The sequence below is a fragment of the Lycium ferocissimum genome, unplaced genomic scaffold (assembly GCF_029784015.1).
Source record: "Lycium ferocissimum isolate CSIRO_LF1 unplaced genomic scaffold, AGI_CSIRO_Lferr_CH_V1 ctg6673, whole genome shotgun sequence".
Classification (NCBI taxonomy): domain Eukaryota; kingdom Viridiplantae; phylum Streptophyta; class Magnoliopsida; order Solanales; family Solanaceae; genus Lycium; species Lycium ferocissimum.
In genome coordinates this window covers 141-12,297 of record NW_026726450.1, presented here as the reverse complement: position 1 = coordinate 12,297, position 12,157 = coordinate 141, and the positions used below count along the sequence as shown (strand labels likewise).

General features: G+C 37.5%; 1 long non-coding RNA gene across 1 annotated transcript; it reads left to right on the top strand.

Moving 5' to 3' along the window:
* The first annotated feature begins 253 nt into the window (after positions 1-253).
* On the top strand, positions 254-4,775 carry LOC132045433 (uncharacterized). The gene is made up of 3 exons (XR_009412413.1): positions 254-930; positions 3,594-4,049; positions 4,681-4,775. It is a non-coding gene; the product is annotated as an uncharacterized LOC132045433 (long non-coding RNA).
* Positions 4,776-12,157: the final 7,382 nt, after the last annotated feature.

The following is a 12,157-nucleotide window of genomic DNA, read 5'->3' as shown; positions in this document are numbered from 1 at the left end:
ATAACACTGAGCATTGGTAGGGCCAGGTATGTATAATCACCGAGCCTTGTCATGGCCGGGTATGTGAACATCGAACCTTCATGGTTGGGTATGCTACGAATATGAATATGTATATGATATGGATACAAGTATGAATATGAATACGACACTACCAAAAAATGGGCCTATGGCAACGGAATCTATGGTAACGATTGTACAACTGTTGCTATAGATATTTTATGGCAACGATCGTAGCCGTTGCAATAGCTTCTGGGTACTATAAGTACACTTTGGCTACAAAACCATAGCTATTGTGTAAGAACCGTTACCATAGGTTAAAGTATTGTGACGGATTTTTGAACCGTTACAGTAGAGACGTTTACGGCAACAGTATTTTTGGCAAATTTTCTATTGGGACGGTTGTATAATTCCTTCCTTAATTATTTTCCCCCCAAAATTTTGATACACCCGCCAATAATTTTATCCCTGTAGCTTAGACCCTTTTAATATTAAATTTAATTGGTTTAATTTTTATCCATTTCCCCCATCATCCACGCTTAGCAAACAAAACCCACTTTTTAATATCTCACTTCTTTACCTCTCTCAGTAGTGGAAGAGAGGCAAATTTTCTCTCACTACATACGTGAAGAACAACTGGACAGAACACAAGTTTTTGTTGAACCCAGCTGATTTTCTCTCTACAAAAACACAATTTGTTGATCTTTGAGGTTGTTTTCTATCTATATGCTTTTAATTTTACATATTCTGGTCGAATTTTGCCTCTGTTCTTTTGGTGGGTGTTTGATAAAAATGGTGATTTGTAGTTATTGTGGTGGGTTTTTTTTTATTTACATTTCTCTGAATTTTTTCGTTTTTACAGGAAATTATTGCTCTTTGGTTTTGGTTATTTTCTTTGTTAGAATAGAGATTTATGGTTGATTCTTAGTGGGGGTTTTGTTATATCCCGTATTTTGTACGTTGGAATAATTTAAGTTGGATTGCGACAAGTTGTGGATAAGACTTTTAATTTCCGGTTTTGTTTTTGTTTTAATGCACAAGTTGCATATTCATCTTTTCATTGGTATGGAGTGTTAAGGGTAAATTTGGAATAAGGAAAAGTTTGGGATGTTGAATAAGTTATACGGATCGTATGGAGTTTTGGACATATCCGGATATGCAAATAAAGAGATCGGTGTATAAAAGTTTTAGGTCTCGAAATAATTTCCGCGGATGAACGATGGCTACGGTACAAGAAGTCGGCTGCTACTGATCTTGCTACGGTGACTTCGGAGCAGCTATATAAAGGGGCTTAACCCCTCATTTTCAGCCAAAAAAATCAGACCAAAAACATTCCAAATATTCTAGAAAATTCCCCAACCTTCCACCACCAACTTTTAGCCCGAAACCAGGTATAATTCCCAAATTCCGGTCCAGACAACGTATAGTTGCGACTTCAAAACTGCGTATTGAGGCTTTGTGGCTTAAGTTCAAGGTGGAGGAGTAAATATATAGCATTATTATCGAGGGAAAGGTATGAATCTCTTTCTATTTGTGTTAATATTGGTTTATTTACGGAGAAGGACCGTAAAATCGTTATAAAATGGTTCTGTGATGGAAATATGGGACAAACACCATATGGAATGTTTATGAAGTATTTTGAAGTTGGAAATATTATGGTTAATGTTGGTATTGTTGGAATTGTTGTTGGTATAGTTTATGAATTTGGAAGAAAGAAATGTATTGTTGTTGTTCCATTGAAATTGGAAGGGTTCGGGTAGTGTTGCATAATGGTTGGGTTGTTTTGAATTAATTGTTGATGTTGTTAGTATGATTGTTAGTATTGTTGTTGGTTTGGCCGGGTTGAATTCCCGGATTATTGTTGATTAAAATTTGCCGAGTTAGATTCTCGGGGATGGTATATTCTGAGAGGAGATCTTCGCCGAAATTTCGGCAGGATATAAATGAATTTGTTTGAAGGATTGAGATAGGTATATGGTGATGAGTCTAATGATTATGTCAACTCTCTTGAATGTAGACTAACAAGTTTGGATGGATAAGCGTAGCTAGTGAGGCGCGGCGCAGGTATGTCAAGGCTACGCCCTTTCTTTCTATGGCATGACTCATACGCGAGATGTTATAAATGCTTCCACAACGTTCTCATTTTCAAAAGTTAGAAATAATGGTTTTAAGGCCTGATTTCCTTTTTAAAAGTTTACAAATACTTTCCCAAAATGATTATTTTCTTCAAAAACCAAGTTTTATGATTTTGAAAGCTTTTATGACTAGAACGACGAATATGATTTATGATGGCAGGGATGATGCCAAACATGAGAAAAATGTCTATGACGAATACGTCAAGGATATGTTCTTACCATGAACATGACGATATGGAATGTTAAGCTATTTCTTGGATAATGACTATTTTTTTAAAGGGTTCCAAAGTATATGAAACGATATGTTATGATCCTGATTCATGTTTCCCGTGATGTTACTCTTCCTCAATAGTCTCGCCTTATTGTACTAGTTCCTTCAAGGTGAGGCAAGCGCCTATGGTTATCCCATAATATAATCGGAGGTTACCGACCTTACGTCACTCCGATAGACACGTAACTTTTCTTGGGCTCCCATGCATGCTAAATATGCATATGTACATGGGGAGGGGGAAGGGGATATATGGGGAGGGGAAGGGACACATGTTGCATTGCCACCTGGTCAGCTGGCGTAATCATCCTGGACGCGGGATGCCCGGAAGCGGGATATATGGGTGAGCCGACGTATTTCGGCGCTATGTGGGTGAGCCGACCGTTCGGCACTATATGACATGATATGACCGGATAAGCATGCATGGCATCCGCCCTCGAGGCATTCACATGTACAAAGTTACTGACTTTACATGATATGATCCATATGTACAGAGTTACTGACTTTACATGATATGATCCATATGTACGTGTTACAACTTTACATGATATGTTCCATACGTACGATTCTGACTTTACATGTGACATGTTCCATATGTACAGCTTACTCCCTTACACATGATATGTCTCATATGTACAGGATACTCTCTCTCACATGATATGCTCTACATCTCCATACTGTTGTTGCACATGATTACGTCTCTTTCTATGTTACCATCCATGCCTTGCATACTCAGTACATTGCTCGTACTGACGCCCCTTTTTGTGGGCGCTGCGTTTCATGCCGCGCAGGTACAGCCAAACGAGTAGAAGCCATTATAGAAGATGACCCAGCGAAGTTGGCAAGCTCCAATTGCCCTGGAGAGTTGCCGAGTCGGCGTACATGTGCTATGATTTCTGATCACAGCTAGAGACTTTGCAGACAGAGTCGTGGGTCTAGAGTGTCAGTTTTGAAAACGGCCCCACTAGCCGATATGTTTTTATTATACCTTATGTTACAGAGCCCTTATGTTTACAGGCTGTGTTTAATTTGAGAAACGACGAAAAGATTTTGAAAATTTTACTATGTATTTTACCTTCAATTGACTTAAGAATCCAAAGAGAATATGTGTGTATTAAGAGTCTGAGGGTTCGCTCGGCTCCGAATATGGGGTCGGGTGCCCATCACACCCTAGTGAGATCGGGGTGTGACAGGTTTTCTCTTTGGATTTCATGGTCATGAATTGTTTGTCAAAATCTAATTTTATGGTCATGGGTTCTTTGCATGTTTCCTTTTTTATCTGAATCTTCCTTCTTATTTAAATTTTTGAGTTTTTGTTTGACTAAATGGAGCTTTATGCCTTATTTTAAGTGAGGTTTTTTGGTTGGAATCCAAGTGTCAATTTTTCAGGTTCAATTTTATATCTAAATCCAAGTGTTTCATATTTGCAACAATTTTGCCTCTTATTGTTTTTTTTTCTTTTTTCTTTTTTTGTTAGTTTCGGGAGATTTCTTTTTATTAGAATGTGGTATATGTTTTTTTTTTTTTTTTTGGTTTTCCAGTTCTAATTTTGTTTCAAGATTATGGCTGGTTTGCTAAATTTTTCCTTTGATGCTAGGTAACTCGATCGTGGGGAGAATCCATAATTTGGAGCTTCAATCAGTTGGGAGGTACTGAGTGTTGCTCTCATATTGTACCCTTTACATTAGATGGTCATCAATCATGGCCGTGGGTGTTTTCTTTTGGAGTTTGGTAGAGTCTTGAGTATTTGTGAAATGGTCTTAGAATGCATATGATTTCTTTTGCTTGTTGATTGAGGTTTGCGGTTGTCTTATTTTCTTGTATAGACAGGCACATATAGGCACGTGCGTGTATTTATGTTTTTCTTAATGGGGTTTAGAGCTAAATTTTAATTCAGAGATTTTTACAGATGCATAAGATGGTACGTTGTTAGTTAAGCTATCTCGATAGAGATGCTTCTCTTGCTGTTTCCATGTATGAATCACTAGAAACTTGCAAATGCTTTAAACATTGTGTTAGGATTAATGTTTTATCCATGGAATGATTCAAATTTTTAGTGTTGTTTCAATTGTGGAAAGCATTTATACTTGTTATTCCCACTTAATTTCCATCTAGATTCGGAATGAGCAGAAAATAGCAAAGATTACGCATCGGCAGTTCACGACGATTCTTCTTCTCGCTTCTTAAGTTGTTAGTTTTATATTCTTAATGAGATTTACCTAGAAAAGATTACACCTTTCATAGAATTGTTTGATTGATTTTTGGCCAAACTTTCCGTAGAGTTTGTTTGAGTTCATCGATTGAGGTCGCCTGGGTCTTGTTCCAGTAAACTTGACATTTAGCTTGGATGATTGCGTCTACTTCTCTCCAGGGACTCTCTCTCTCTCATTCGTTTTTTGGATTTATTTTGTATGCTTTTTGTTTTGCTATTTTGGAATTCTCAACAGTCGATTCTTGGAGTATGTAGCGCCTTCCTCATCGATATTTCTTCTAACAGCTTCTCCTTTGATTAGGATTGATTTTTGGAGTATGTTTTTTTGGGTTTGTTCCATTAATGTACTTTTTGAATTATAATTTTCAGTGTTGTTTGCTATTTTAATGAAAATATACCCCTGGACATGGATTTCGACTTTGACATCCTAAGATAAGTTTGTAAAAGAAAAATACTGAACATCATTGATAAAAGGGAAAAGGGTCAAAAATACCTCTCTACTTTGGAAAAAGGGCTAAAAATATCCTCCGTTACGAATTTGGGTCAAAAATACCCCTCCCGTTATTAAACGTTTCAAACATACCCCTCTGTTAATGGAAATATCAAATCCCCCAAAATAACCATTTTTTAAAAGTTGAAAAGGAGTTTTTGAATAACAAATAACAGAAGTAACGATGCTCAAATATAATTTTCTGTTTTTTGAGATTTCTTCATTTTCTTTGTGTGAGAACATGTAAATCTAAATTCAACCTTACATAATTGGGAGAGCTTCAGCTATACAACACGAATAAGCAGTTGAATTTATGGCGTTTTGTGTGTTGCGTGTTGTTTTCTTTCTAAGAGCTTTATGCTGTGTTGGGAGCTGCTGGGGATGTTTGGAACTGTTGTTTTGTGAGACCAGAATTTACCGAAACTGTAAATTTTTACTGGGAGTTTATGAATTATGACATTGGTTTTGCACTGTTCTTAGCTTCTTTTTGCCTTTTAATTGTTCTTCTTTTAGAAACTTCACTCTCTTTTTTTATAATCATTTAATATTTAGAGTTTACTAATCTAATTAATTTATATCCACTAAAATTCATTCATAAACTCTAGTTATTTGGGTGGATTTGATATTTCAGTTAAGGGGATTTGATATTTCAATTAACTGAGGGGTATGTTTGAAAAGTTTAATAACGGAAGGGGTATTTTTGACCCAAATTCGAAACAGAGGACATTTTTAGCACTTTTTTCAAAGTAGAGGAGTATTTTTGACCTTTTCCCTTGATAAAGTCTCTGTTTCTTTTAACATAAAATATTGCACGTAGAACCCATAGTATCTGTTTCCATTTTTGTACATAGTCTTCACACGACTTTAGGCGTGTTGTTGCTTTTGTCAGCTGATATAGTGTGTGGGTGTGTGTATATATATTCCAATGTTGTTTTAGGAACTTCATTGTACTGATGTGCAGTTCCATCTAAGTGATGGCTATTAATGAAGCTTCTTTATTGCTTATTGATTTGAAAGAATACTAATACTTTAGAACCATTGGAAGTTTAATTTATTGTAACTGTCTTCTTGCTTAGCCTTGGGGTTTGTTACTTGGTTCTGAGATTCTTATAGTGTATGTTAAAAAACAGAAATATAATTATAGTAATCCACATTTACATATTAGCAAAAGTATGCAAGTGTATGGTGAAAAAAATGAAGAATTTTTTTTTTTTTGGCAATTAAAAGAGAACTTTATTAAATCACCAAAGTGAGAATTACATACCAGGGGAGAGCTTAGCCACCTCAATCCCTTCTCAGTTACTTCCTCTACACCTAGAAACAACAACACCTAGGAAAAAACCAAACAATACAAATAAACCTACAGATTACTAATGTATTCGACCACTTAGTACTAGCTCTACACTCTAGTACAAATAGCAAGCTTCGGTTGGTTGAAGCAAATTCTACGGTGTAGCTTGGTGTGAAAAATCCTCAAGTTCCTTTCAATCCAAATACCATGTACTACTTAAAACTAGCCTTCAAGATAATCCCTCTAGGATGTTTGCCCCTAACTCCGCATTACCCGGGCCCACATTGTATCCCATCTTGTGATTCTCCATACCACTTTTGCCACTCCAACATGCTTCTCGCATTTTGTAAGTATACTCACAACCAAAAAATAGATGTGCTTTAGTTTGATCGGCATGCTTGGCGAATACACATATACATCCACAGTCATTCCCCATGTAAGTAAAATGTCTTTGGTTCTAAGTGTCTTTGAAGACAAAGCCATAACATAAAGACATGTTTAGGTTCTTTTATTACATGCAGATCAACTTCCTTCGGGGACATTGGGTACAACACCTCTCAAGATCTTGTAAGCACTACTTATGTGAAAGACCCCTCTTTGTATGAAACTGTTATTCTAATTCAGTACCTGCTAGTGTTTCCTCATATTAATAATCTTCCTAATCATCCAAGAGGCTTGTTTTGGCATCTCCATTGTGAAATTTTTTTGAACAAGCTATTTATGTCGAATGGATTGAAACTAATAGTTCAAAATTTCAGCCTGCAAAGTATGATGGTAACTGTCTGTTTTGGGTCCTCTGTGTATGCTCTTTTAGTCAAGGATTTCTTATCTTTTGCTACAAATTAAAATAGCGTCTCCTTTTCCTTTTGAGATGCAATTCTATTGAATGAGTAAGAGTTTTGTGGTTAGTAGTTGAAGGTCCGTAACAATTATCTTAACATGTTGCTCTTCTTCTATTTCTTGGCTATCAGGCCTTCTAAATTTTGTGTTTTTCTTATCTTATATAGGATTTTAATGGACAATGAAGATAAAAGTTAGATGAAGTGCCTAAGATGGACGGAGGAGTATAGTCGTGGAGTGAACAATTTTCTTGATAAGGCATTTGAATGAGCTTCTCAAGGAGATGAAATATTATGCCCTTGCAAAAAATGTGTTAATCGCTACTGGCATTATAGAAATGTCGTGGAAGAACACTTGGTTGTTGAGGGGTTTGTTGATAATTACACCAAATGGGTTTTCGATGGAGAGGGTTTTACTCGAGAAATGCACCTCATCCAATCAATGATGATGAAGATTCTAACTTGCACGATGGTTTAGAACCCATATTTTTGTACATTGAAATAATCCGGATTAATTATGGTAAGTTAAGGACAAAACTATTTCGGGATACAAAGTCGGGATTCTTGACCTTTGATTTTATTTTGAGATATAAGTTGTGCATGAATTTATTGGTATGGAACAATTAGGAAAATTTGGGACCAAAAGTGATAAAATTGGAAGTTGAAAATCACCCACTTTTTCCATGTTGGCCATGTATAGTGGAGTGTGGTGCCCACACAATTTTGTGTCATCTTTTAAGTGATCCAACTCATTAATGTGGGCCAATATTTTTGTACAACTCAAGGGGAATTAAAGATGACTTGCTAGTCATCTTTAGCTCATTTTCAACACTTGCAAAAAAAAAAAGAGGAAGTCGAAAACTCCCATTGAGGCTCTCGACCAAGAGCTTGCAAATTCAACCCCCATTTCTGGTAACTCTAAAATTATTTCGTTGATGTAAACCCACTATATTGAGGTCCCTAAGTAGCGTGGAAGCATTGTTGGAGCGATCAATCCATTATTTTTCATCCTTGGGAAACCCTAGCCTATTGGAAGTTGAAGAGAAAAAAGGTAAGATTTGATCTTGTTTTTGTGTTATGAAGGTTATATTCATGTTGTAGTATGTTATAATGGAGGAAAATCATGAAATATGAAATGTTGGAGGTGAGTTGTGTATATGGAGCTTAGTAGTGTAAATGGGTGTTGTTGTGTTGTGATTGAAATTATGAATTAATGCCTAGTTAGTTGATTATAATCATTGTAAGGTGAAGAACAATTGAGAATCATCCATATATGTATATGTGTAGTGTTGATCGAAATGGGTCACATTATATGACAACGAACGAATGAATGTCGCTTAATGTTTTAATCGTCGTCGCTATGAATTTTATGTTGGAAATGAATGTTTATTGACTCAAATTGATGTTGTAAATGTTGCGGACTGATTTGGAGGCTATTGTATATTTAATGTAATTCGTATATGGATGAGATAGCATTGTTAGAATAAATTTTGGATACAAATCATGACATGAAAATGAGGAATGGGTATAGGGGGCTGCTCTCGGTTTAGGGGCTGTTTCGGCCTAATTTGGAAAAAAAATTTGAGTTGTCGGAAATGTTGTATGAATTGCTTAGAATGTCCTTAAATATTGTTGGTAGGGGTTTGGGTTAGTACGTGAAAGTATAAGCGTCGATTTTGGCTTGAAGGTAAGTCGTCGAATTGAATTTATGTAAGTTGTTGAATAATGGAAAAGAAAGCTATTGTTGTTGTATTGCTTTCCGGATTGGTTGTTGATGTTGCTAGGTTGGTTATTGTTGTTGTTGTTGATTGTTTTGGCCGAGTTGAATTCTCGGGTAGCCTATTTTCATTGTGGGAAATGCTTCCCAAATTTACTCGTAGAATTAAGGGCGAATTTGGAATTTAAGGCCTAAAAGTCATTAGCTAATGTTTGGCATTTTATGGCTTGTTTATAGATCGTGGGCAGCCCGACTCATAGGTGGGATTTAGCTTGAGTTTGGATCATTTTGGAGAGCGTTTGAGGTATGTAAAGTAGCCTTTCCTTTTGGCATGCCTTAGCTAAAGTAGGCTATGATACGAGTCTCTAGGAAACTCTATTCTCGCAAATCCGAGCTTGTCTATGATTCGCATTTGTTTCCTTGATATTCTTGTGCTCATATGCCATAACATTGATCCTTATATCCTTGGAATTCATAATTTGTAAAGATATCATGAAAGCTGATTTTTGGTTTTAAAAGCTTATTCTTTAGCGATTCCAAAAGTTCAAACGCCCATAACTTTCTCAGAAAAGATCGGATTGCTTTGAAACTTTTGTAGGAGTTTGTATGATATAGAATGAGTATGTTTTTCATAGGCGGGCTCAGTTCGGGTCTATACTCATCCGTGGGTCCCGCGACGCCCTTTTATGTGAATTCGATAACTTTGAAACAAAAAGTAATAATTATTATTCCGATTTCGAATATGACTATTTTACTTATCTTTTGGATTTATGATAATGATTTTATGCATATGATTACTCACTACTCCGCTCGTGCCTACTATGATATCGTTCGCCGGTTCGGTGTCGCGCGCATTATGATGTATTCCGGTGTTATCTTGTGATTATGGTTCACCGAGCTCTCGCTCGAGGGCCGGTTCCACTTATTTTTGGCGTTATGATGTGTATGGCGATATCTTTGTGTGTGATATGTGACGGAGATTTTAGATTTGAAACCTTCGGTGTTATGCTTGTGTTATGGCGCCATCGACGCGGGCGACCATATTTCTGTGCCCTTGGCATGAGTTATATTTTGAAGTAACATTTTGATATTTTGAAATGCATTTACTTTACGTACCTCTATTTCGATTTGATCTCGGATTTGTATATTACATTTTCTCTCGCTTTGCATACTCAAGACATATTTACGTGCGACCCCTTTTCTTCGGGTCGCGTTCACATACACGGTACAGACGCACAGTTTGGTGACCCACCGGTTTAGGACACCTTCTTTTGCTATTTGGAGTGCTTCTCTCATTCCGAGCTTATATTTTTGGTATATATTCGTGCATTGCATTGTATATATTTGTTCATGGATACGGCGGGGCCCCGTCCCATCATATAGTGCATGCATGCATTTTAGAGGTGGGGACATGTTTGTGGGTTGTGCCTACTTTTGTGCGGTTGCGTTTGGATATGTTGTGTTTGGGCGATCCCATTCGCCGCGGCGGCTTCCCGTCCGCATATGTATATATATGTGTTGTTATTACGTGTGGCCTTGGTTGTATTTTTACGTAAACGTTATTTTGGATAGTCCGTAAAACAAAGGAAACTTCTGCCCGAAATTAATTTTTAAAATTATCTATATTTGAAACATAGTCTTATCGGCCTCGTATATACTTGGATGCGTTTGATATAATTTGTGATAGCGTTTGATAGGTGTGTTTGGGTGCCCGATCGGGCCTAGTCACGTACGCCTGGGGGTTGGGTCGTGACAATGACATTGATGGCCTATGCGAAGATGCAAAGAAATTTTTAAATTATTGGAGGAAGGGAAACAAGAGTTATATCCGATGTGTGAAACTTTCACTAAATTGAGTTTCACCATTCGGTTGTACTTGCTTAAAACCTTGCATGGGTTGAGTAATGTAGCATTTTCAGACATTTTAGCATTGCTGAAGGAGGCATTTCCCTTTGCCCAGCTACCAGAGTCATTCAACAAGGCTAGAAACATGATAAAAGATTTGGGTCTTCATTATGAAAAAATACATGCATGCCACTAATGATTGCATGCTATTTTGGAAAGACAATGAGAAAGCAGAAAATTGCTCCATTTTAGCGGGTCTTCTAGATGGAAGAGTGTTGGTAATGCCTTGACTAATGCCAAATCTTAAAATCTGCGCAAAGGTTTTAAGGTACTTTCCTTAAAGCCTAGGCTTCAAAGGATGTTTATGTGTCCCGAAACATCTATTGCAATGAGGTGGCATGCTAATGAACGACCCAACGACGGGGAATATAAGACGTCCTGGCGATGGAGAAGCTTGGAAGGATTTTGACTCTTTGCACCCGACTTTTCTAGAGATCCTCATAATGTCGTCGGGTCTTTCAAGTGATGGTTTCAACCCATTTCGAACCATGAGTATTTCTCTAGCACGTAACTCGTTATGTTAATGAACTAAAATTTATCACCGTCAGACCCGAGCTACGGGCCGCGACGAATATCCGGGCCGACCACCGAACACCGCTGTATTACCGCTTATGCGCTATCATCCGTACTATATACTCGTAATCATATAAGAAATGTCATTTTACGAGATACGTTAACTTTTATAACCATAAGCCCTTCGGCTATGAAAATAATATATATAAAAATACACATACATATACATGGAGACCATGGGGCCATACTACCCACACATACGTGACTACGAGCCTCTAACGAATACTAGACCTATAGACGGGACGGGACCACAGTCGTGCCCAAAATGTGAATAAACAAATATGTACCAAAAGAATAATCAAAGCACCCTCCCAGGACGATGGGGTGCTCACAAATCAACCAACGGCTCCTAGGGATCCAGCACCGTCTCCTTGCCTACTCCGTGGGCACGAACACGGCATCCAAGAAAAGGGACGTCGGTGCGAACATTGTCTCCCGAAGTATGTAAGGCGAAATGAAACAACATAACACGGAAATCGTAAATCATGAGACGAGGGCATAACTCGTACCATCTTTACGGATGTAACTTGGTTCTGCGTACGTTCATCATACATAAATACATCACATACATTATAATAAAGATGCAAGCGTTACATCAATCACACGTCATTATGTCGTTACCCGCGTCCGGGTAACCATCTGCTTTCACTACAGACATGTCCGCCACTTTTCTCGGTGCGGTGGAACCACAGCGCCTCCGTAGCGGTGACATGTCCGGCCAATTAGGCGC